Source organism: Mastomys coucha, unplaced genomic scaffold (assembly GCF_008632895.1).
Source record: "Mastomys coucha isolate ucsf_1 unplaced genomic scaffold, UCSF_Mcou_1 pScaffold20, whole genome shotgun sequence".
Lineage (NCBI taxonomy): Eukaryota > Metazoa > Chordata > Mammalia > Rodentia > Muridae > Mastomys > Mastomys coucha.
The window spans coordinates 97,183,508-97,211,316 of NW_022196903.1; the positions used below are offsets into that span (position 1 = coordinate 97,183,508).

Here is a 27,809-nt window from a genome sequence, read left to right on the forward strand (position 1 = left end):
AAGGGGCTACAAACCCCCCAGCTCCATTGGTCTTTTCTCTAATTCCTTCACTGGGGACCCTGCACTCATAAAATTCTTAAATGAATAAGTGAAGAAGCATTGTTTCTCAATATAATATGCATTGCTGAGCACCTTTCTAGGGATAAAGAATTAGAATTTCTCACAGGCACCTGTCTGGTACCTAAGCAATGTGAAACTGAAGCAGTAGGAGTGTTGACTTGAAGAATAGCCTAGCAACATAATGAAAACTATGGCAGTAGAACTCAAGGTAGTGTTTCACCCCACACTAAGATGTTAGTGTGACTGATTTTATATAAGTGAGTGCAGTGGTCAGTTCAAGAAACACCAGAAATAAAATAAACATCTCTGTCTTCTTTTATGTTCTTGAAAGTATCCTTATGATCTTATGAATCAAGGCATTGACTCAGCCTTATTTATCTCAAATTGAAATCTACTTGCACATTTCTGGACAACTAATGTGAGATCACTATCTGTGGTTGCACAGAATTTGTAGTAGCATAGGTTTGTTATTTTAAACAAGAGGATCTCCTATGAGATCTTCTTTGGACAATGGTGCAAGGTTTGAGAATTTACTCCTATATCTTAGAACATTCTCAAGCCTTTGCGAGAGCAAGGACAGATACATTGCGGGTCCATGTAGAATACTACAGCTTACCAGGCCAGACACAGATTAGTCTTTAAACAAGGTTATATAATTGGCATAGCTGGGAGTAATTGTATAAGCAAGTCAAGATGCAGACATCAGTGATAACAATGGAAAGGAAAGGCTTCGGTTGGAGGGAAAAACTCTTATTTTCCTATAAGCTTCATGCCTAATAAAATAACTGGGAAGAGCAATAAGAAAGAAATAAGATTAGGGAATCCAAAATGGTTTTTAAATGAAATTTTTCCTCCAGACCTTTGCAGCAGGCGTCTACAGTTCTATCTATGGCTGACAGAATGTCGCCAATTATCATGTTTTGATTTTGATAGTTCGAGAAACCCACTGTCTGTCCCATTTACTTATTAAACTCATTGTACTTTTCCCTTCAAATAAAATGTGAATAATCGAAATTAGGAGTTAGAATATTCAGCACAGATCTGATGTAGCCACACACTCTGCTTCTAGCTATTAAGAAGGGACACACACATCCCATTCTTTACCTTGATCATTGAACAGAAAGAAACGTCAGTGTTTCATAGCCTGTGTCTTCAAAGGCACAAACAAATATACCTACTGCATCTGCATCTATCTCCTAATCAATCAGTTTTATTCAGTTTATCACTGTATTTATTCATACAATTGCTATTGCCATGTGTTACGAGATCAAGTTATTAAAGTAAGAAAGAGAAGAGTGGGAGAAAGACCAAAAAAAGGAAGGGTAGAGTGGAAGAAAAGATGAAAAGGGGGAAAGGGGAAATAAATGGATGGTGAGAGATTACAGAGGGAAAGGAAGAGTGGTTGAGAGAGACGTAAGAGAGAAGAGAAAACAAATTCAGAAAACATTGCCATTTCCCCACAAAACATTCCACAACTGAGTCAGCTGCTACCAAAATTAAACCCAGAATTAAAATTCTATTTTTAAAGTTTCTATTTATCACCTGTGTGCTCTATTAAAATTTGTGTGGTGCAGATGTAAACATGTATAAATCATGAAAGAATGACTCTGAAAAAAAACAGCAGTCTAATTGTAAAACCCATGGGACTTGGTTATTTATAATGTAACCATCAGATTTGAGGCCCAACCTAGGACAGGTGAGTTTAGAAAATATTAGCTTCAATGTTTAAGGGCAGTTGGAGAAGAGCCAAATCAGAAAGTATCAGAATAAATGAACTGTGAACAAAAAGGTACTGATTGTAGAGGAAAGCTGTGGACTGTCTTTGACAGTTTGATGGAAATTGAGTAATACACACCAATAGCTTCTCAAGATGGAGAATTAGTATGGGGGCTTTGATAGAGTGAGTTTGCTCAGGATATAGTTCTATATAGACTACATAAGGGACCAGACAGTGCAACGTTATAAAACAGGCCTCTGGGGATTGGAGTCCTCGGGAGAAAAATAGTTGTTCTCATTCAGAAATCACTGCTAAACTTTGGAAGTTCACTGCTCTGCCCTGTAGGAAGACCACTCTCATCATACTTGCTTCATTATTAAAGAAATAAGGACTTTAATGCTGGAACACCTAATGTTTGAGAAATGGAAGCCTTAAAGATGTCATTATACAAACTGAACAAAACATACCTACCAGTAAGAACATCCACATTAAAGTTTCTGGAGATATCTTTCTCTCTTTCATTTAACAAGTTGACTGTTATCCATTGTCCATCCTTGATGGTAGCTTTCTAATGACCTTATTTAAGAAAAAGACCCTTTACCTGCAGAATTCCCAATGACTTTGAATTTTGAGCACTGGTCTAAATGCTGTGTCACATAAGAATAATTTAAAGAAATTATTATTTTAAAGATCTCTCTGCTAAATAAGTTGGACCCATCTAGATTTCAGTTGCCCTAGCATGACGCTCCAGAACTCATGAAACGTCCCAATTTACCTATTTCTATCCTCCCCCATATCCTGATCCTGCTAGAGATTGGGATATGAACTTCTGGCTATCAGACAGAACTAATTCAATCACAATACGAGGGTGTCATTGGTGCTTTAAAAGAGCTGTAACAGCTCTTGGAATAGTTGAGGAAAACAAACAAACCAAAGTGGTCGACTGGCCTAATACCTCACTGAAAATGCTTCATTTACAATGTAATGGCCCTGAATTTTCTACTTCCTTGTATGCCATGCTTTGCCCAATTTTTTTTTCATGTTTCATAAAATTAGGGATGGAAAAGGTTTATCTGTCACTGTAAACTTAAAAAACCAAAGGGATATGCTGCATAACACTTCATATATGTGCACTTCCTCCACTTACACTTCTTACTGCTCTGCCTCGTTCAAGCATCTAGACATCTGCATCCTTATCTAAATGGTTGTTCACATAATTGATATATCAAGTCCCCTTTGTGTCACAATCCTATTATGTCTTGATGTATGCATGTGTTTACTTCTGTCTTTCTTACAGCCAGGTTTTTGCAGGTCCTATAACCCAATATTTACTACATCTGAGTTTGGCCTACTGCACATTAGAATTATTTGAGTGAGACCACATATTTTTGTACTATTCTTAGCTACAGGCATTTGTATGAATGGGGCATTTTGACTGTATTCACATTCTGTGCTCAGAAGTATGAAAGTACCAACACCCATCTTAAAGACAACCCTTTCCTTCTGTAGTTTGGTGAATATGAGTAGTCCTGACAAAAACGCACTGCCCCTGTATGTGCAGAAATGCCTGAAAGTCCTGAATTTTGTTGTCCATAGGATGCTGCATTCTGTCTGTCATTCAGACTTTACTGTAGGCATAACCAATTAGTAGTTAAATGACTGGAGTGAATCTTTATGTGCGCCATTCAAATGACACTAAACCCATTGCCACATGAAAAGAACAAGTAAATTATTTATTTGTGTACCAATTTTAAAGCAAATCCACACAATAAAGGATATCCCCTCATAACCATGGCTTTTATTGCTCTTTTTACTAGACCAGAGTATAATTTTAAAGAGGAACTTGTAAATCTCTTATTTTGCATTGCAGTAGAATAATTCAGCAATAAGAAGGTCATACTGCTTTGCAAAGCAGTTCTGAAACCCACCCTTTAAATTAAAAACCATAAGAATACTTTTGTTAATAACTGTCTTCTTTAAGAAATAATAGGACTGTTAAACAAAATGTCCCTGTTCTAAATCACTTATGCTTGGCATACATATATAATTAGGTCTACTGTGTTTTGTAAAACCCAAAGAAATCTGCCCTGGCCCCCTCCTATTTTGGCACTCCTCAGAGTCTGGGGATAGTATTGAAGTTTGAGGGCCATCATTATAATCTAAATCAGAATGGATGATCCTTGGCCTTTTAACAAAGAACATTCTGATTAAGAAGTCGTCTTTGGGTAGTTGGGGAAATGTGTCATTTTGGAAAACAAAGACGTTCTGTCCCCTTTCACAATAGATATTTTGCATAAACGAGCAGAGTGCTTAGTGAATGAGACATCTTTCCACACTGTGTAAACATTCCTTTCCAGTCACTGCTTTCTGGTCAGTGATCAAGACAGTATTAGAAACCTTTAGTTTTAAACATTAGGAAGGAGTCACAGATAGCTACACACTCCATATAAGAAAGGCTAATGACAAGACCCACTAAGAAATGGGGGTAAGAAATTAGACTTTTCTAATTTTTATGCCACCAACATTACTAGTGTTACTAACGTGACCAGTTTCTAAATGAGATCGTCTGTGTACTGAGTGCTGTATCTGTTATTTGAATACTGTAATTCATGTAATTAAGAGTTGGTGTTACACAGGAGTAAGAAAGTAAGCATGAAAACAAATAGTTGAGGTTCATACTGTATCTCCCATTACTTGCCAACTGTATGAACTAGGTCAAAGTCCCTAACATCTGTGTGTCTCAATTAGCTTTCTTATAAAGCAGTGACCACAGGAAAGCTTGCCTGACAAACAGTTATGTGCTTAAAGCAGGTGATGACATTTGGATCCTTAAAAAACATAGCAAGTGTTCAGTGAAGATTTCCTTTGAAATTTCTAAGATGTCATTCAAATACCATACATTATGAGGTGTCATGTGATTTACTGATCATTACTAATTAAAGAAACTCTCCCAATTAGTGAACACACCATATTCTTCACTAAACTATGACTGAAGATTACGGGAAAAAAAATGCAAGTTCTGTTTTTTGTGACCTTAAAGCCCCAGTAAGGGATGACATGAAGTCTTCACCTGCTATGCTTGTAAAATTTACACATTGATACAAAGACTTTGTATGTGAGGTATGGTGATCCAATGCTAGGGCCAATAGTTCTCATATTGAAGCAAGGATATCTATGAGTTGATATCTTAAGGGTTTTAGACTTGATGGATTCCCAGGAAGGCAAGCATTTTGGATAAGGCGATAATGAACTGGAATAAACTACTTAATAATAATCTTCAGTGATATCACAGATTTTCATTGTCCAAAACACTTTAAGCTACTTTAAGGTTCTATGCCCCAGTGTAGGGGAATGCCAGGGCCAGGGAGTGGAAGAGGGTGGGATGGTGAGCAGGGGGACGGGGGAGGGAACAGGGGATTGTTTTAGTTTTTGGGTTTTTTTATTTTTATGTATTTTTTCTTATTTTCTATTTTTTTTTCTTTTGGAGGGGAACCTGGGAAAGGAAATATTGTAAATAAAGAAAACATCTAATAAAAAATAAATAAATAAGTAAAATCTTAAAAAAAAAAAGATTGGGCAAAATAACATGCCTTTGAACAAAACAAATAACAAACCAATCATTCCATGAGGGACAAAGAAAGGCCACTTGGTTTTTGAAAATGTTGGTGTTTGACTATGCTTCACTTGTTCTTGCTGGTGCTATTTTTGTGATCCTCTCTCAAAGATTATTATGGAGATCGTCTTTGTTTACATAGTCCTCTGCGAAGCATAACCTTGTACTAAGAGAAAAGATCCTCTCGATCGATCATGAAGTATCATGTGACTTCATGATCGAGAGGATCTTTTAGTATAGACTTGCTTCCATAGCTACAATGGTCTTTGCTCAAATCTTCTTTTCTCTGGACCAATCATTGACAGCAGTGGTTAGAGTTTATAGGAGTAATACTAGAGTGTGACAAATAAAGATACATTTTTGTAACAATTCCCATGGAGTAAGAGGGGTTCAATGACAACAGCTAAGAACTTGGAGTTCTACCTATCTACATAGTAGGACTTCTATTATTTCCTCGAATATAAATTTCTATGAAGTTGGTGGAAATTATAAAGGAACTCATGTCCTTTTACAGTTTTCTCCAAGACTTAAGTTGGTACTATTCACAATGGCACACAATTGCCAGGTGTAGACTTATTTGTATAATGATGTACATATTTTACTTTATGTTCTTCCTTCAGGGGAATGACTTTTCTGACAAGGTTAATGATTTTCATGGTAAACAGAGACAGCATTATTCTGGGAAGCAAGGATATATCTCTGGAACACTGTAACCTTCAGTACAGCCCTTACAGTTATGAAAAACAATTCGGAAAACATGAATTCAAGACTACATAAAGCAGTGTAAGAGTTGACCTTTACAGGATTTCTCAACTATGCAAAATATAAGGATGCAATGTCAATTGTATGAGGGGCTCCATAGACAAAAAGAACAGAGGCAGCTACACTAAGGTGCCAGCTTACCAGAAAGATATTAAGGAAGAAGATAAAGAGATTTAAGGAGTGGTGATCTCAGGGCTAGATGCAAACCAGCTAAACTTAGTATCTGTGCATACTAAGGCAGGCAGATTTGTGAGTGCAAGGTCAGCCTGGAAAAGAGCAAGTTTAGGTCCAGGTGGGAGTGATGATCTTAGAGCAGGATCCCACCCAGCTAGGTTATTGTTTTTGCTTTACAAAGGCAAGTAGATCTCTGAATTCATTTAGTATGTTAAAAACTATACTTGCTGTCCTTTTCTAAGAATAGGAGCCTAAGGTCATAAAATGCTGATTCATGGGTTAATCAAAAGGGATCCTAGGGTAACTGACTGAATTGATATGTAAATAAATGACTGAACTTTGGCCTGCAAGAGCTGAGTTACTTAGGGAGAGCTAAGTAGAAAGAGCTGCTTGGAGACCTAACATAGCTTTTTTAGAATTTTTCTAGCAGGTTTTCTGACTTTGGTCAGAAAACTCAAGAGTCATCTAGTGAGCTATCTAGAGAGTTATCAGGAGCATAGAGCTGTTTCAAACAGAGAGATGTCTCAAGCAGAAAGCTGTCTTAAGCAATCACCTATCTAGTGGGCCATCTCAAGTAGACTATAGAGCTATTAGCTGGCACCCATCATTGACTTTGAGTTGTTTCCTCTGCTGTTCCCAAGCAGCCCTTCCTCAGGACACCCTCTCCAAGCTGAGGCTGGTACTTGGTAGAACTTCGGTATATAGAAACCTGAATGTGACACTGTAGTGTTGATCCGAAATGGTCAGCATGAGATGAGAACTGAGCTTCTAACAGTTAAAGAAATAGCAGTATGGTAGAGCTTTTAAACAATGATGCCATGCTGTAAATGGACACAACTCTTAGGATTGAGGATGGATGTTTTCTAAGTCAGCATGGCAGAAATTCCAACTGTATCAGAACACCCCATGACAAATTTATACTTCATATAGTAGTCATACAATGTCCAGATCATCTGCAGATCCAGTAGTCATGTTTATTGACTAACACCTGAAGTGCTAGAAACCAAGTCTTCTACAATGCATGTGTCAGCAACTGTGTATCATTTACCTGTATAGTTGTTCTCATTGCTGTTTGGACTGCTATAGCAGATTCCTTGCATTCATTTGTTATTTCCAGAATACATTTTATATTTCCAGAGGGAAGGAAAGATTCTCTGCTATATTTATTGTATATGTTTTTACTGTTATATTTATTGTATTTGCTTTTATGCTACACAGTAGGATTTTAATACATGTCTACTGAATAATTAAACAAACATGTGATACCTTTTAGGTTAAGGCAGTGTTATTTGGTAGCAAGAGCTCTGTTCAGAATGATACTAAAGTGTGCTTCAACAGCTTTCCCTGGTGACTCCCAGGCACAGAATTTAATGAGAATTTCATTCTTGCCCTAGTAGTAACTTATTTTGCATAAAATCCTAATTAGCAAATATAAGATGGCTTAGGCCTTGGGGGCACTGGGATTATTAATTTTCCTCTATTTTATGTTCATATTTTACTTCATTATATTCTTTTCTTCAGAAATTTTAACACTATGAAGTTTCTAGACACTGTTCTTAAAACTATGAGTGTGTTTGATTTGTTCTAATAGAAGCCAAAAATTAAAGCATAATTTGTAAAATTTCCTTTTTGTAATATGTAATATCATTGTACATATTATGCCATGATCTTCACTGATTTTTAGCATTAAATATATAATTAAACTATTGTGTGATTCTCAGAGATCAAGCTAATTTCCCATTAATTTACACAACTCCATTTTTATAAAAAAAGAAAATATTAATTATTTCATAACAAACTTTCTCCTTACAATATTTTCTGAAGAAAAGGGTTCATCATGTGAAGTATTCTCTAAGAAACTAGGAAAAGCTTGTGCAGAATTCCCATTCCTGCCCCTTGCCTCTCTCAGCTTTGTGTGTGTGTGTGTGTGTGTGTGTGTGTGTGTGTGTGTGTATGTGTGTGTGTAGGTGAATATGCGGAAGTCAAAATACCTATCACTTTTTGTCTATTTTTTTTTGATACTTGGTCTCTTACTTTCCTTGTATTTAGGTTTTCAGGAAGCAAGCCCTGTTATCCTCCTGTCTCTGAATCCTATAACTCTGAGATAACATGCTCAGAAGACACATATGCATGCTGTGGAATTTTGAGTCAGGCTGTCATGTTTGTGAAACAAGTGTTTTTCCTGGTTGAGTCATCTCTTTGGCCAATACCTACATTTTTCTTTTCCTTTAATGTTTTTAAAATTTTTTAAATTATGTATATGTCTTTATGTGTATGTGTGTGTGTATATGTGTGTGTGTGTGTGTGTGTGTGTGTGTGAGAGAGAAAGAGAGAGAGAGAGAGAGAGAGAGAGAGAGAAAGAGAGAAAGAGAGAGAGAGAGAGGGAGCACATGTTTAGAGACCACAGGTGTTAGATCCTTTTGGAGTCAGAGTTATAAGAGGTTAACAGCTACCAAACATGAGTTTTGGGAACTTGACTCAGGTCCTCTGAAAGGACAGCAAGTAATTATGACCACTGAGTCATCTCTCCAGACCTTGATTTTATTAAAGATATTATGAGACTTCATATACATGAATCTTGTCACTTTAATATTGGTTTGATCTGTCCTATCAATTCTAATTGCTATCTCCTTTCTAGAAAATATGCATTGGTATTACATCCTTGTTAGTAGTTTGGGCATTTAGCCCCATTTGCTGTTTATTGTATTCATAATTATAGCCAGCACCACATACTCTGTTTAGTCTTATTCCAAACATATTGGTAGATACAATGATTTGTAGGAAAATGGTTATTGATTTCTCAAACTCTTTATGGTTTATATTCCTTTACATTAAGCAATGAAGAAAATAATTCAGAATAATATGAAGTTTTCTAGAAGTATTAGCAATTCAAAGGGAAAATGGGCTAGATTGTGGTATCAGTAAATTTTGAGTTAAATTTCATAATTGCATTAATAACGATGTCTTCATTATTTAAAGATTATCATACAGCTCATAAATATATCTTTCAAAATTAAAAATTAGATAATTTGAAACATCTCTACAACTTATAGTCCTATGGGCACACATAAAAGAAATAGAAATATTTGGAGTTTTCAAGTTGGCCTTCAAATTACTTACTATTTATTGGGAAAGGTTTTCAAAAATAAAGCATTCTTTTCATTTTCCAGTATTCCAAAATAAAAGGTATAAAGAGAATTGATTCAGGAATGGCTAAAACACTAGCTCTAGACTTCTTGAGAACTAGGAAGATGTGACAAAAGGATATTGAATGGGTCTTTGTTTATTGTAATTGTTTTTATTTTCCACCTGCTGACTAGAAACATGTACTGAACTACACAGTGAAATCAAAACACTAAAAGCAAGGCTAGAATCTATCCTTAGGAGCTTCTTAAGAACTGAAAAAGTTTCAGTTCCCTGAAATGTGTTAACAGTCATCTTTCTTATGCATTTCAAGAAAGGAAGGTAAAATTGGGGAGAGTAGTTAGTTGAAATGCTTTAGCTTTTAATTTTGTGAACCATTCATAATTATCTCAAAGGAAAATTCCACTTACAATGTGTTCCATACTTTTGACATCTAAAAGTCAAGTGGTATGGGGAAAAAATTCTTTTAGATTTACAAACAACTATTGCAAATGAGAGATGTGTGTGCACTTTTAGGTTATAAAAATTAATAATGAATTTATCCAAGTATTTCTGCAACAGTGTGGGATAGGTAAGAAAATGCTGCAGAACCAGACGTAAGGTAAACCCAGATTCCCTTTTTTTAAAATTTGGATTCCTCAAGGATGCAACCATGTTCTTTAGATCACACACATTTCATATTATGAAGTTTAGCTAGAACTAGCCTGCTGACATTTAACCCACGTGGGACCAAAACAGGCTATGGTGTAGCAGGAGTGAAGGACAGCAGTGGTAAGGGAGCTGCAGGAGGTGTGACTGGAGCTTACTCCATACAAGGGCTGGATTAGAAAAGAGTTTACAGGAGCTGGAGGTGTGACTGGAGTTTACTCTGTACAAGGGCTTGATTAGAAAAGAGCTTGTGCTAATGTTGAGTTCTCCTTGGGAATAGTAAAAGAGAATAAGTTCTTTTTCTCACTTCATTTCTTTCCAGGCACAGGCCTGGACAACAATGAGGAAGGAGTGCATTTCCAATTAGACTGAGTTCTACTGGTAGATCATCACGGCATTAAGCTTCTGGAATAATGAGATATTGTAGAGAAATAGGAAAGAAGAATTTTCCAAAAGGTGTGGAGAGATAAACACGTTTGGGCTCCTGTGTCAGTAGTGAAAGCTAGACTGGACAATTCTAAAGGCCTCCTATTTTATTGGGGCAGAATTAGACCCCCATGTTCATTTTTTTTTCCTAGCCAATTGTAGGCTGAGGGATTAGAAGGCAGAATCCAGAGACCAACACACTACCCAGTACCTCGAGCGCTAAGAATGAGGGAACTTCTCGATAGACATTTTTAATGTGCTCACAGTTGCGATGGTGGATAAAACACAGCCAGCAAGGGCTTTTCTCAACTAGAATATTTTCAGATGTGGCTGGCAACTGATGCTTGGTCTTCTGACCAGAGTGTCTTGCTGTGACCTCTTCTTAATGAGATCTCAGGGTAGTCAGATGTCATCTTTCACTATGTGTCTCCTTTAGAGCAAGCCCCCTAAGAGAAGTAGGAAGAGGTGACATTCTTTCACATTTCCTTTTTCTTAGTACATTTTTACCTCAATGAAAAGATAACTACAATTTCCTTCCTGTTTCTTTCTTCCAGCCCCTCCCATGCCCCTCTGACTCTTTTTAAAGTTCATGGCCTATTTTATTTTCTATTTTTATTTTATTTTATTATTATTATTTTGATTATTAAGTCCAAATTGGATGTTCGAAAAGAGCAGAGATGTCTTCTCTATGGTGGAAGATGTCACAGAGTCTGTTTTAAATACTGCACAGTACAAAGAGCCAGAACCACCTCTTTAGTCTAATCAAAATAATTCATTGTTGGTATAAGTATCATTCTCTAAGGGTCTCGCAAGAAATGGGGGGGAAAGAAAGGTTATTTCCTACAACCCCAAAATCCTCTGCTCAATTTGGGCAATTTGTTTTTGATTTCAATTTTGCCTGTAAGTGACAACATGTGTATGTGCTTTTTGTATTACTAAGGCTTTAAGTGAGAGGGTCAGCAAAGAGCATGCAGTAGCTCCTTATTGTTGATAAGTAACAATAGCAATTATATAATAAAGATAAATATAATAACTCAGACTTCAGATTAATTATCAAAAGGATCATTTCTAGTCTTATGTGGAGAGATAATTACAAAGAGCCTTTTCTAGGACTATTCTTACAGTTAACACTTAACCTTACAAACACAGAGGTCCTCACAAGAGAAAAGGAAGGGGGTTGAGTATTGAAAGTCTTCATTTGTGAGTCTCAGGGAAAACAGCCAACAGCGTGTAAATGGGAATGGACCAAGCTGTATAGAAAGCTAGGGACACAGAGCTGAGAATGAGGACATTTTCATGCTAAGCTTTGGAAATCAGGAAATGTGTGATATGGTTATCTCACAAATAGCTTCAGAGAGGCTGCAGAGAGGAACTGGAAATCAAAGTGAACACTGATAGATGTAGGCAGGAGGACTGTGTGCTGGGAAGCATTGTCATTCTTCCATTTAATATGTGTGCTGTGTCTGAAGCACTCTTATGAAAAGCCATCTTTTATGTTGAGAGGAGATCATGTTTTTGTGACATTCCTACTTGGTAGTCATATTTCCAACTATTAAAAGCCGCACTGTGATAAAGCAGTGTTTTGATACATTCAGGCTGTGAAGTCATGGGAACAGACATTTCCCACAATGTACTGGGGTTTCAGCATTTGAGATTCTTCTATTTCTGAACAGTGCATATGAATGACCTCTACTAGTGTTATGAATACACACCATTTAACTATTAATTGAACCATTTACATGGTCACTGTGTGTTTGATTGTCATATTGCTGTTGTGGTTAAAAGCATGACATTTATACAAATATATGTAACTGTGACAGATAATAGTGGGACATTGTTTATTTAAAACTTCTCAGTGTTTACATTCAGTGCTATGATGGTTTACCTTTGATCGTTGTCTTTTCTTTGTTGTTGGTCTAGACCCTATTGTCTCCTTCCAACTCTTAGCTATAGTGCAAACATCTTCACTTTTTTTTGTTTATGTTGATCACATTATTGTGCAATTCTTTGCTGTGTTTGCATAAAAGATAGAGCTTTCTTCCAAGTTTTAGATTTGGTAATATGGATATATTCCTTTAAAGTATTTTTATTGTATTTATTTGTTTGGTTTTTTATGTACTTTGTGTGCAGTGAGGGGCATATTTGGAGGTCAGAGGACAAGCTGAGATAATTGATTCTCTCCTTCCAGTGTGTGGGTTCCAGAGATCAAACTGTCATCTGATTGACAGTATACACTTTCTCACAATGGGCCATCTTTCTGACCCTTTCATTATTTTTTTAACAGTGTAGATACATTTCTAGTTCATAAATTTCAAGCCTTATTGTATTAAACATTTATCTTTCCTTCTTAGAGTTTGTTCAAGAATAAAACACTATTCTTTATGATACAATATATTTTGCTTCTGTGAAAACTAAAAGAAAAAAAAAAGAACAAAAAGAATTAGACTTAGTGTCTGCCCTCAGGTACTTAAGCAGTAAGTTACTGTTTTAGCTAAGACTCTTTCAGTGGGAAGAAGTGTAAAGCAAAGATCATCGGGTGTCTTATCACTAAGAATGCTATGAAGCTACTACAATCCTAACAACGAAGTATCAAGATCAGGGAGGAGTTCCTGGGCACATAAGTCAAAGTCGAGGTCCACAAAAGTTTGAGTAAAAGTTTCAACTGTAACCCTAAAAGTAACAGCTTGACAGGTACTTTTCTCAACACTATTCATCCTCTCATTCATTCTCTCTTGCTTTCCCCCAACACTCTTTTAATTCCTGTGATTTCCAAGCAATTGGTACAGAGGACACAGAATTGAAAATGGCCAAGTTCTTTCTTTATTAAAATTAAATTTAATCATTGTGTGTATGGGGGATATAAATCAAGAGAACAAAAAAAAGCATCAAATGATAACATTTCTTAGTAAATAAAGTAATCCAAGACATTGTTTATTTTCAGTTGGATGATGTTGTGCAACTTTTCCTGGAGAGATGGGAACAAATGCCTCTTTGCCCCACATAAGGCAGGAAAGACACAACCTAAAGCCCAACTCCACTGTAGCCCAGCTTGGCAAACCAGCGTGTTTTGGGGTAACTATAGGAGTAGGGCTGAGAGAGAGTTCCAGGATCATGGGTGACTCTAAATCAGCTCTGTGTCTAAAAATTCACTCTAGTCTTATAATTTGAAGGTGCTGCAATCCAGGATCTTTCTGCAGCTCCACAAGTTGGAGAGATTGCACTGCCCTACCAGTTGTGTGTTGCTTCTGTGACTTTGCAGGCAGGCCTTGTGAATCCTGCAAATTTCAGCTTTCCCAGACTCCTTAGTTTGTTTCCTTCCTGAGGCTGGTGGGCATTCCTTCTATTTCTGGGAAGGGAATGTTTCAGTTCAATTTGGATGAAACTGCTGCATATCAGATGGTTCAGGAAAACCCCTTCGATGTGTGGTCCTTTCAGACTATGGTTCTCAACCCAGGTACAGCTCTGTGAGAATCTGGTACACACTTGTCCCAGAGAAACAAAGACCTAGGGAAACTTGGGAATGTGGGAAGAAAGCACTGTGTAAAGAACAGTGGGAATGGGAATCAATTAAGTTCCTTATGAAACCAAAGTAGGCTGTTCAGTCTCATTTCCCTTGCTAAGTAAACATGTCACATAACTAAAAGTTTTCAGTATAGGTTCCATGACCATAATAATTTGGCCCACTCCTGACCACTTTACTATATCCTCTGAAGGCACTTTGCCTGTTCTAGGCCAAGAGAAATTTCCTCATCCAAATACCTGGATCAATGTGGCTTAGCTTAACTGTCCTTTTTTTCCCTCATAAAAACTTAAGCTCTTTAATTCTGTAGCCATAATTGTCACTCCCAAGTGTAATCATTTTCCCCTTTGCCTCTGCATTATCTCCTTTAATCTTATTCATTACCTGGTTTCTAAAGACTTTTATTGCTTTACTATTAGGTCTCATCAATATTTGCTTGAAGCTGAATTTAGTATGTCCACATTTTTCTTTCTCTGTCCCTCTTTCTTGTGTAAGGACAAAAGTAAATGTGATGTAAAATCATGAGCACCTGGATCGTGATGGAGAAATATGGATTGTTTGTTTGTTTGTTTTATGAGTTCTTTTTACAGAAGAATTATGCATGTAAGTATTAGTTGCTTTTCTTATTGCTGTGGGTAAAGGCCTGTCAGAATCAACTTAAGGAAAGATGAATTTACTTTGTCTCATGGTTTCTGTCTGCTGTGAAGGAGAGGCATAGTGAAAGAGCATGCCAGTCTGTGTTGGCAGGAGTTTAAAGCATCTGGTCCCACTGATATGACTAGGAAGTAGAAAATTTAAGCTAGTCAATGAAGTGGATATAACTTTCTAGATCCTCCCTCCATAGACCTACTTCTACCAGATAGGCACCAGTCTCCAGTCATCCACAACTTCCTAATTCAGAATCATCATCTGGGGTGCAGGTGCTCAAACACATAGTCCTGTTGGGAGATTTCACATTACAGTCAGAAAAAAAAAAACTGATATAAATGCTTCTTGTTTTTAATATTAAAATATACTTGCTTTATATAAATGAGACAGTGGACAGGCAGTAAACATTCAACAAATTTAGCTGTGGCATAGATATGTTTCTTGTCTGTTGTAGTCTGGTAAGTTTCTACTCTGTGCCTAGAGAGTACTTCCTGAAATACAAATCTAGCCACAGTATTGTTCTGCTTAAAATGTGATGATCTTTCATTTCTCTTTGGTAAAGGTCATTTAAAGATCTTATTTCATCTGCATACTATTTCTAGTCTTCTGATGGTAAACTTTCCACATATGCCTAGTCATGAGTTTCACTACCTTTTTTTTTTTTCTTACTTAACTGGACAATTCATCTTCCCCTCCCTTAGCTCATTCATTACTTCCTGAGTGAGACTCACCTCCTCTGGGTAGACTGCAAAAAACAGATAAGACGAAAACAAGATTTCTGTATTCTCTGAAAACCTTTGTGCCTTTCTCTCTGTCTCTCTCTCTGTCTCTCTCTCTCTTATTTCTCTCTCTCTCTCTCTGTATGTGTCTGTGTCTGTCCCTATTTCTTTCTCTCAATCTCTCTCTCTGTCTGAATGATATTTGAATCTTTCTATTTGACTAAGAGACATCATGCTAAAATTAATGCATTCAAAACCATTAAGCTGACTAAAGCTATCTTTTGGTAAGCAGGATAAATATGCCTAATATTGAAATTAGTTAAATGAAGAAAGAATTGCTTTTAAGGTCGTTAACCTATAACATTCTAGTTCTAGATGTTATGGTTTTCTGGTATGTTCATTGATTATTTCATTGTTTTTAGTCCAGTGAGATAGATGGAAGCTGGTAACTTGTAGCCAAGCACTTTTTTTTCTTACAATCAGGAATTTGCTCCCGAGCATATAATTCCTTCTCCTTTCCACATACTCTGCTGTGACCCTGGTGGCATCCTTAGTTCTCATGCTACTGGGCTTTATGACATGTCCTCAGCAAGTTCATAATGGAAGAAGCAATGTTCCCCTTTAGTAACGAAGCAATTTAGGCAAGTCATTGTCTTAGTATGGATTGCTGCTCTTCCCAGAACCATATTTTCCTTTCCTAGTGAGGAATGTCATTCTTTATAATAGCCAGCTGGCTAATATTAGTGTACCTATTTACTAATGGTGAAACTGCTACTTTTAGGGAGTGCATAATGATTATTTAAATTCACACAGCTGCTTAATGGTAAGCTCTTCATCATTCTAACTGTCATTATATGGCTTCACGCTCACAATTTTATTAAAACATTTTCTGTTAAAATTATTTATTCAAAGGTCTGACCTCTTGATCAGACTTCCATTATCAGGTTGATAAAACAAATCAATACTTTGCAAGGCAGAAGCAAATATTCTACTTGGTTTTTTTTTTTTTTTTTTTTTTTTTTTTTTTTTTTTTTTTTTTTTTTTTTTTTTGGTTGTTCATGCATGCTTTTTAATGTGCACAGTACATTTGCTTGCTTTTATTAATTTGTATCAGTGGAAATATTTTGTCTATGTTTCCTCCTCTGTAAAAAAATTTATCCCTGCATTGTTTTATTTGTTATATGAAATGATCCAATCATGCTATTTGTAGCAAAATATCACTACTTTGGTACAAAGCAAAGTGGCAGATGCTTTTCAGTCATCACTGGAAGGGCTAAGTTGACTCATAAGTCATCACAAGTGTGGCCTTTTTGTGGGGGTCTGTCTTATCACCTACACTTCACAATGTCGAATAGAGTATTTAACAAACCTGTTACTTTCCAACTGTGAGAAACTTTATTTGATGAGACTGAATAGAATCCATTATTATGAGTCAAAAGAAATGTTCCTACTTTGAGTAAAAAGTGCATATTTATATAAATAGCATTAAATGAAAGGAAATAAGAGTAACTTAAATATTATTTTATTCATACTAGTATTTGAGTATATATTATATGCCAAATTATTTGCTAAAAATTTAATATTTTGTCCCATTTAATCCCCAAGACCCATTTGCAGGTGGAAACTCAGGATGTGAGTGATTTGTTTTTTATAATCATCTTTAATAATAAATAATGGGAGGAATTGGATTAGAGAGCTGTTGGAATCTAAGTCCAAAGCATCAGTTTCTATCTTTCTTCTAAAATTATGTCCAGTCATTATTTCTTTTAGTTCTCATACATCTTCAAATGTTCTGGCAACAGCAATTATCATAATTCATATCTGTCATCCCATTATGTTAAATTATGTAGTAAAGATGATAGGCACGTGTTGTAGATATACTTCCTGAATCATCTTGGCTTGTAAAGGCTGGGGTAAATAAAATCCTAAGTTGTAACATTTCTCCTTCATAGATTTGTGTGGAGCAAGGGACAGCATAGGGATCCTAGCATATGCTGGGATGACAATTGGTGTCTTTCAAAGTCAAAAGCATCCCTCTTGCTCCAAGTCTTTGTTCATGAGGCTTCCATAAGAGACAATAGCAAGAAATGGTTTTACATGGATGCTTTTTAATACCATGTTACATAACTATAAAGCTTAGAGCTTGACCCTCTATGTCTTCTTTGTGCTAGGCAGAGACATGGACTGTGTGAGCTCTTCTGTGTGTGTGTTGGTGGGGAGGAAGTAGGGAATCCTAACTCCTTCCTCAGCTCCTGACTGAAACTCTTGTTCCACTTCAAGAAGAGATAAAGCACTCTTCAACATATTATGCTGAATACGTTATTCATTGGCTCTATGGAAATTAGGCTAGGGATCAAATTAAAATTACAGGACTTCCCCCACTCTCAAAAGAATTACTTTGCTTACTATCTATGTACTTGGCTACTGCCTTCTGCAATTTTAACCATTTAGATATTCTCTGTGAGTACATTCTCAATAGGATTAATATAAGATTATGTTGAATTTACTTACTGCATGTGTTAATTCTTCTCCCCAGCCCCCACTGTGATAAGTGGCAATGGATCTGGGAGCTGTCATGTTTAGAAAATACAAAGATGCCATGAGTTAATTCTGTACCTGTCAGGCATACTGTGTGAGATCCCAGAGGCCCTTTCGCTGTGTCAGAGTCCCTCAAGCATCCTTTAGCTCCTTTCAAAGCAATGACCCATGGCGAGGAGATCTTGTTGTAACATATGGAGACACCTGTCAGCAGGTTTTGTGACTGACATAAAATTAGCTTTTTTTTTTTTAAATCAGTATCCATGAAATGAATGAGAAGAAATTATATTTGGAAGTTTATGACATTTAAAAGTATGTTGGTCTGCTTGGTGTACTGGACAAATATTTTGTCTATAGGCCACACACTGATGTTACTAAAGGAGGTAGTTTGTGAGCATCTTAATGGCCATCTGGAAATCTTATGCAGGAGGTAATGCTTTCATATCTTAACTCTATCAAATTAGAACATGAACATGAATATGAATATGAACTAGCTTGCTTGCTTTCTCTCTTTCTCTTTCTTTCTTCCTTCCTTCCTTCCTTCCTTCCTTCCTTTCTTTCTTTCTTTCTTTCTTTCTTTCTTTCCTTCTGAACAGAATCTCATATAACCCAGGCCAAACTTGAACTTCTGATTCTTATAGCCCCACCCTCATAGCACTGAGATTACAAGTATGTTCGGCTATGCTAAGCTTTAAAAGAGAAAAATGTATTTTTTGAATTCTGCAGGAGGAAGATCCAGTATGATTGCAATTCACGTACTGATTTTTATTAAACTTGTCAATGGTTTCAAGAAACAGAGAAGATTATCTTATTTCTCACTTTCTAATGCTTCCCTCTAAGCATTATTATAGGAGAAAGTGGAAGAATGATTCATAGGACAGTGGCACTCAAACTAATTACAAAAATGAGAAAAACAGGTTACAGAAATGTTTAAATCCTAAACTATGTAGTAAATACTTTAAATCATAAAACAGAGATGAACCTTGTATTCTCAGCTTTCTACCTCAGTGTAATGATAATTTTTGGTCAAGTTACTTAACAATGGAGAGGGTAACTAGGTCCTCACATTCCTATATTGATTTTAGATCATTTTGAGTATATTTTTGCATATCAATAGCACCATACAATGTTTATTTCAATTGAATAGAGTTCTCTTCTATAGCTCTTCTCATCTTAAATGTCTCTTAGCTTCTGGGAATTCTGATATCCAAATACAATGCAGAACAAGATGAATGTAGTTGTCTTTCCCCCCTTTTCTCTCACCAATTCTGTGACTAAATGCTGTTGTTCTTCTCCAATCTGAGCTGGTTGTTCCGACTCCTGGAGTAATCAATTTCTCCTGGCACTTCTTAAATGGTCTTTATTATTCCATGAATTCCCTGAGGGGAATCTGAACATTTGTCCTTGTTTCATGGTTTCAGAAATTGATGGTCACTGCTCTCAAAGGATGATGGCATTGGGATGATTGAAGGAACAGGGCAAAGAGAAGGCTAAGTTGAAACAATGGAGGCCAGGGGAGATAGCACTAGGGACAGTGAGGGAGGAGGACAGCCATTGTTGGAAAATCTGGAGTAGGAACTGGAGACTTAAGGCCTGCTTGGCTTTGATTAATAGAAGCTATAAAAATGAAATGCTGAGCCAGGGGAAAAGAAAATTGCACTGGAGAAGTTACTTGAAAATGTGTTAATGCCTTTAACTTGCCAAGCTCTTTTTTTTTTTCTTCTCATTTTAGTTTGGGTGTAAAATCTCTGCATAAAAATGGAGATCTCTCTCTCTCTCTTTTTAATGCAATCTTTATTTTCAACTACTGATCATGGATATGTGTGGGACAAAATCTGATTTTCATCAGCCAAAATGTAAAAGAAAGAAAATCAAATAAAAACAGGGCTGTAAGAATGCTACGTTGTGTCTGCATTTTGGACCAGAGCCTTTTAATATATTTGTTAATATAAAAACACATTTGTAAATGTACCTGGTAGACTGAAGGCATTTACTGGAATGCTAGCAATGGTGATGACAGTTGTGTGTATTTTTGCTGGGGAGATGTAACACACACTTCCACTCCCCCCAGAAATAGAACTCAGAACATATCAAAGTAATGATGGCATGGAAGCCCAGCATAGTATCTAGTAGGAGGTTATTCTCACAAGTATGGGTGAGTAGTTACTGTAGCAGGAATGATTTGAATGCAGCTACGTCACTTAAAAAACCCTCCCCAACACCATGAGGCTCCTGGAGGCTGATTCTCCAGAACCCTCTGCATATCTTACAGAGAAAAGAACATATCCAAGACATTGCCTCTTAGCTTTGGGATGTTCAGCATCCTCTGCAGCAGTTGCTTAGTGTTTCTGTGGAGCTGGGAGGAGCCTTTGAGAATCTCCCAAGTTTCCTCCCTTTCAGGCACGTGGTATTTTACATGGTCTCTTGGGTCTCAGGATATTCCCTCTGCCTTCTAGAGGGAATATTACAATTTGGTTGAAAGTGTCAGAGTACAAGAATTTTGTGTTTAAGCAATCTAACTGGGGTTTAGAGGTCTTCGTGAGACTTATGCAGACATGTACAATATTAGGTGTGGTTTGAATTTGTGTCTCTCAAAAGCCAATCCATAAAAGGTTTAGTTTCCTGTGTATGATTATTAAGAGGCAATAGACTCTCTAAGGGGAGGGGCCTAATGGAAGGTAGTCACTCTTGGAATAGATTATAGCACTTCTTAGTCTCTGTTTCCTGGCTTATGATGTAAACAATATATTTCAAAATAGGCTACCAGACATTGCCATCTGATGCTTCCATCAGAGCCCTCCAAACTAAACTACTCAATTTTGACCATAAACTTATATATCTGTGGGCTAAATAAACATTTTTGTAAGTGGCTTATTTCACTTATTTGATTATAATTAAGCAATTTTGCAAAGTATCTAATCATTTTAAAATAAGAAAACATTAAAATAACATTAGCTTTACTTTTAGTCTTTTGAGAATTTCATTCCATGTACTTTGTCCGTATTCACCCTACCCTCTGAACTCGTCCTAGAGATATGTCCCCCAAATTCTTTAATCATTGAACTTTGTGTACTGTTTTTGTTGTCATTCTTTGTTTGCTTTCTCAAACCCATCAATTCCAATTTGGGATCCCTATTTAATGTATGGTTTTCCACTGTATCACAGTGACTCTCATTCTCTAATGAGCTGTCATTTTCAAGTAGCTTCTGCCTGAGAATGGGACCTCGTACCCAGGTCCCTTTTTGTGCTGGTGTTTTGTCTGGCTTGAGCTTTCCCAAATCGTATGCATGTTGTTATAGTCACTATGAGTTCATATAACTGTTCTAATGTTTCCTGAAATCACTGTTAACTTGTAGTCCTCCATCTCCTCTGGTTCTTATAATCTTTCTGCCTATCTTTTGCCATGATAAGAGGGTGGTGTGTTATTTAGTCGTATTTAAGCCTGAAAAGTCTTGTTTTCTGAACCCTTACCAATTATTGCAAATAGAAGCTTCTTGGATGAAGGTTGAGAAATATACTATTGATATAGTGATAAGTTATTAGTACTTTGTTTAATTCTATACTCCATAACAAGGCAATAGTAGTAAATTTCCCCCAGGTCTTATGACATGCCTAGTCATAGATTCTTCTCTATGACCATGGATCCAGGTATGTGTTTAATGTAGATTGGTCTTTAATTCCAAGGAGAAAGTTCTTGTTTACTCCCATGATGTTCATGTATGGACCAGGATGCATTTCTAGCCAAGCAGGTTATTACTGGCTAAATGGGTAAGATTAGGGATTATTAATCTCACAAATGTGTAAGATTATGGATTACCTTTTTTGTTTTTAATTTTGGTAATGCTCATAGCACCTTCAAGAACTATGAAATCTAGACAGGAGGACTGATGCTTCTAGGTGAATACCAGCTTAATACTGCCATGTTTTATGACTTGAGTATGTGATATCTTTAGTTATAGGGTTTTACAGTAAAGTCATGGTGTGTAACCTAGATCAATGGCAATAACCTGTATTGTTTTAGTATTTTGGTACTTCACTAGCCAACTACAAAAAAATGTTTCCCAAATCCAGTCCAGACTATGGGCTTTTTCTTTGTTAGTTTGTAGCACCTTGTAAGCTAGTTGCTACTATGATATAGGGTAATTCACTTAAATGAATTTAAATGTCTATGTATATTTCTAAGAAGGTTCTACAGTGCTAAAGAAATTTTCTGGCAATTATTATTGCCAGAAAAACATGAAATTTTGATAAAAATCAATTAGTAAACTGTATTATTATTATTTATGGTGTATATGTATTTTTGAGGGAGAGACAGAGACAGAATAGTATACACACGTATTTGGAGATCAGAGTCAAAACTGGATATCTTCTTCAATATTTTTTCTCCATTTTATTTTATTTTTCTTTTGGAACATGGTCCCTTAGTGAACTGGAAGCTCACCAATTTAGCCAAACAAGCTCCTGGTAGCATGCTATTTGGAAAAAAGCAATGGGTTTATAGAGAATTCCCTGCTACAGGGCTCAGCTTTTAAACATGGATTTTTCTCAGGATGGACATTTCAGCCTTAATGCTATAATGAGTGCATTACTGACTGAGCCATCTCATCACCTCTGAAAAAAAATAAATAACATTTTTATGATTGGTAAAGTTTTTTCAATTTATTTCTCTTTTTGACTGCATTGAAAAGGAATGGAAGAGTCTATCATTTTATACTGTCCTTCTAGTCACCATTAGCTGAGTAACTTTATGAGGAAGGATAAGAGAAGGATAATGAAAAGAACTAAGAGAGTTTTCCTTGTTGGGTTAGACAAACAGGTGTACTTTCATGGCTAATAGAAAAAGAGTACCTTCTTTATCCCTAGTCTTTTATGATAATTTATCAAAAGTGTAACTTCACAACTACACAAACTGTTGGCTAGAGAATTTCCTTCTTTCTACTCTCGTAATCATTTGAATTTTTTTTCACGTTGCATACTAGTTAATGGGCTTCATTACTACATTTTTATATGTATATACCATTATACTTTTCTTATGTTCACTCAAGCAATCCTTCCTTCCCTCCCTTTCTTTCCTGTCTTTCACTGGTCCACATCCTCCACTTCCAAAGTGTCCCCTTTGTAAAGGTGCACGTGCATAGATAAACATACTTGCTTATACATAATAAAATATACTGACTTAAATCTACATTGTGTAAGTGATAGAAAATAAGATATTTGACCTCTCCTCTCTCTCTACTTATGCTGTTTTTCCTCTTCTCCTTCCCCTTTTCTCAATGGAAACTTTCTAACTAATAGTATTACATTCTATAGCCCATTGTTTTTCAATTTCAGTGACTGCCCCAGAAGACATCAGGAACTATCTAGAAATACTTTTAGTTGTTAGGATTGGTTCTACTAAATTGAATATTTTAAGGGTGGAGCTCAATGGTGTTTGTAAATTCCTCAACATGCAGGATATTTGCACATTAAGGATTATTGTGCAATAATTATCCAGTGTGGAATTTACACAGTGTTCAGGTTAAGAAATACTGTTCCCGTATTAGATTACTTAGTTTTGCTGGTAATTGTGTAGTGTTTCCTCCTTCCCTTCCAAATAGCTGACAAGACTGGAAGATTCACATGTCTCCAAGAACATAGTAGGAAGAAGATTTCTATCCTGGTCTTTGGATTTTATCGTTAGCTACTTGCTTCCCTTCTCCACTGTGCTCTTCCTTTAGCATTTATGTTAATGCTGAACTGTCACCTACAGCACCATTGTGAATTCCTATACCTGATGTCATACTGGTGCTGCTAATCCATATTGAGTTACAGCCACATCCTTTATTTAGCTTAGTAAAAGGACAAGAGATGGTAGACTGTCTATGTATTTGTTTAACTGCCCTGCAGTGTTCAGATAGTAGGTCAAAACAATTTTGTTATTTTGTTAATGTGAGATTATTATTATTGTTGTGTTAGATTATACTCCAGAATATGGATAGGTCACTGACAATCAGCTAAAATCTTTCATAGAAGAAATGCAAGCCTACAAATTTAAAAAAAAAAAAATTCCTAAGTGGCAGGACATTGGAACTGCTCCCTCATCTTCAGCCTGCTGAGCTTACCTTATAAAATTTAGATTAATATGGGGTCCACAATTGAGTCTTCAATTTATTCTCTCCCTCTCCCTCTCCCTCCCCCTCCTGGTCCCTGTCCCTCCCCTTTACCCCTCCCCCTCTATCTCAGTGATCAATGCAGAGCTATGTAACCTTGATATAGTGGCATGAAGCTTTCTAAGACTACAATATATTTGGATCTGTTGCAGATGTGAACTTGTCTATCATCTGCCTGATTCTCTTACTAATTATCAAAGTTAGATTGATAAATTTCTCATTAATTTAATGATTTACTTATTTCTCTCTTTGCTTTGCTTTTTTCCAGTATGTATTTTCAAGACCCTTTGTTAAGTGCATGCATGCTTATAATCACTGCATGTTGCTCATGAATTGGAACTTTTCTTGATTTAAAATAATCACTGTTGTCTCTCACATTAACATCTGTTTCAATTAAAGTCTATTTCACTGAATGTTAGAATGGTATTTTACTTTTCCAAGAGAGACTTATTCTCAGTTCATAAATATGTTTGCATCCAAATCTTCATTTCAAGATGACAAGAAGTAGGTCATGTTTTATTTTTAATTTTCTTTCCAGTTTCAGTTTGTCACAGGAGTGTTTAATCTATTTGAAGTTAGTATGCCCATTGCTTCAATAGATCTGATATCTGGCATTTTACTAGTTAGTACTGAATGTGTCTATGTGTTTATTTCCCTATGTTTCTATTATATTTTGGGTGGAGGGTTCAACATATATTTCCCAGCATATCATTTTATTTCTTATGTTTATTTTACTGTAGGTTGCATTTGTTTTTTAAGAGCTGCCCTAAACAACCCCTGTCTGTGGTCAGGCATTGTAATAATGGCCATTCTCTCCTTTCTGCCCTTAATATGGGTGATTCAGATCCACCTATTGCAATGATTAAGGATGGGACAGCTTACTACATGCTACAGTGTTCATACATTTGTGTTCTTTCATATTGACTTCTCTGATCACTTCATTCCACAAACATCACTGTTCATCTTATACGCACTAACTGTTTTCTACTTGGTGGGAAAAGATTGGTGAAGCCCATGGTGTCTTGGTGAATTTAGAAAGAAAGGGAACAAGTAACTCAACAAAAATGTTCTCTGTATTGCTCATTATTAAGTGGCATTGAGAGGGAAAGATAGGAAGGTGCCTTGTTATTATACAAGGCAGGGCTTTCAATGGTGACATTAACCTGAGAGCTGAATAATGATAAGGAAACAGAGATGGGAATGAATTATTCACTCATATTGACTTATTTATTATGAAATGCAAACAATTCACTTTAGGTGTGCATATAGGGTCTCACAGCATATCAACTTACTATGTACTTAAGCCTGTGAAAAAATACCACAGTATTGTGTGGACAACACTTGTTCATTAAGAAGTCTATCCAACCTTTTCAATGACTGTGTTGTCTTAAGGACATGTAGGTCCCTGGGCCAGTGACAAAAGTTGAGAAACCATTGAAAATCAAATATGAAATATGCATGACTCAAAGAATATTCTATGGTGAGGAGCAGGAGGTGTTCAGAGGACAAGGTAAATATAATTACAGTTTTCAAAGCACGTAATGTCATTTGGGGAAATGGCAGTAGCTGAAGAAAACTATTCACGGGGCAACTCTATCTGATATTTTGGAAAGAAACCAGAGCAATGCTATCTTTATTTTCTTTTTCCAGTCTTAGTAGAGCTAGGGGCATTACTCAGGACTCCTAAAATTTTCCATAAATTTAAATAGGACTGAGATACTCTTTCAAAACATCTAGGCTGGGTGAATTAAATTATATTTTAGGTGATTATGTGCTGTGGAATTGGAAAACTAGCATCCTGTGAGTACTCTGTTCATTTATAATCCTGCTGGAATTAGATAAGAGCAGTAAGTGCAAAACACCACAGAATCTGTTTTGGTCTTCTTGAATTAATCAAATAAAGCTTTTATAGATTTTTATGTTTGGAAATACTTCTAGTGTAAACAGCAGTGCCTTCTGTATGGTTGCCTTAAAAGTAGTTTTACCTTTTGGAGGTAAGAAGCTGTTTGGAAGGATGATTGAAATATCAACTTGAGTAATGACTTGATCATAGCTTCATCTTTTATGGTATATGATAGGACAAATCAAAATGGGAATTGCAAGCCAACCATCTTGATGTGAAGATGAATTTAAAAAATGACATAGTTCATTCTTTAGGCAGAGTTATATCTGAATGACTGGTGTGTTTATAGGAATATGGAGAAGCCCTTCCATGCTTTTTCTCTGAAAATACTATTGGTATTTCAAAGTAGGATCACCAGAGAGAAGCTAGTGTATATTTTTATACTGCATTTGAAATACAGCATACTAAATTCCAGAGGTGATCAAAGGAATAAAAGGAGGCTAGAGTCAATAATAGTTTCTAATTTTTTAAAATATTCTTTTACACTAATTTGAAAAGTCAATATTCATAAGTCGTGTTCTTGATGGAAAATAGAGTGCTTTTCAGCTGTGTGACTATGTAAATGCTTTCCATTCTACTACTGTTTACACATCTATAAAATGGGGATAACAATGTAAAGGTAGAGTGCATTCTACATGTGGCACTTGTCAGAAAAATGCTGAGCCTTGATTACTAGACTGAAGTTTGGCAACAAAACACTTGTCTACTCCTACACAGGCCATTCCTGTGACAAATAGCATTTGTGAAATAGAAGCCTAGGGGTCCAGGGACAAACAGAAGCAATGGATCTGTGCCAAAAGGCAGACTCAGTGGAACAGTAAATCTGTAACCTTGACCTCATTAGCAGCAAACTGTATCCAATTGCTAATTACCTTATGGCAACATTGTAAATTGCATGTGTGTATGCAAATTGTGCATGTGTGCCTGCAGATTCTTTGAGTGTTTGGCACCTGAAATTTGCAAAGATTTTATACAACGATGAGAAGTATAGAAAGTAGAATCTCAAATGCATAACTGATATCCTCTAATAGAAAATAAAGATACAAATCTTAAGTAGTATCCATGAGGTATCCTTTGGTTGGCCTTTATTATTTGTGTCATGCTTTCAGAGTTATTTAAATCAGGATCTACATAAAACATAGATTGCTGAAGAATATAAGTTCAACTCTGCATTTATATACTACCAGAAACAATATAAGCCTTCTCTTTCAAGCAGGGGTTCTCAAACCATAAGTTGTGACCCTTTTCGGGGGTTAAATGACTCTTTAACAGGGGTCACCTAAGACTATCAAAAAACCCAGATATGGTAGGCTCCTGTCTGTAAGCACACCATAGCATCAATAATAGTGTCAAGCCTTAGAGCCTCCCCTTAAGACGGATCCCAAATTGGGCCTCCTTTCCTCAGTTACTTCTCCTTTTTTTCCCTGCAGTTTCTTTTTCTTTCTTTCTTTCTTTCTTTCTTTCTTTCTTTCTTTCTTTCTTTCTTTCTTTCTTTTTTTTACAATTCTGAGTAAGAGCAAGCAGCTGGCCAAGACAGAGGCAGATACTTACACCCAACCAATGGACTAATATTGGCAACCCCTGTGGCTTAATTAGGGAAAGGCTGAAAGAAGTTGAGGAGAGCAACCTCATAGGAAGACCAATGTCAGCTAACCTGTACTTTTGAGATTTCTCAGACACAGAGGCCTCCGTGGGAGAAGATGCACCTAACCCTTGAGACACTCGAGATCCCAGGGAGTGGGCAGGCCTGGCAGGGTGGGGTGAGGGGTGGATACATCCTCTTGGGGT

At 36.4% G+C, this 27,809-nt stretch overlaps 1 protein-coding gene and 1 non-coding gene across 6 annotated transcripts in view; both read left to right on the plus strand.

Moving 5' to 3' along the window:
• Chl1 (cell adhesion molecule L1 like) overlaps nt 1-27,809 on the plus strand; it is a 207,346-nt gene that overhangs the window by 59,903 nt on the left and 119,634 nt on the right. The gene's annotated exons all lie outside the window — the stretch shown is intronic.
• On the plus strand, nt 6,723-6,784 carry LOC116100120. Its single transcript, XR_004122475.1, has one exon. It is a non-coding gene; the product is annotated as a U7 small nuclear RNA (small nuclear RNA).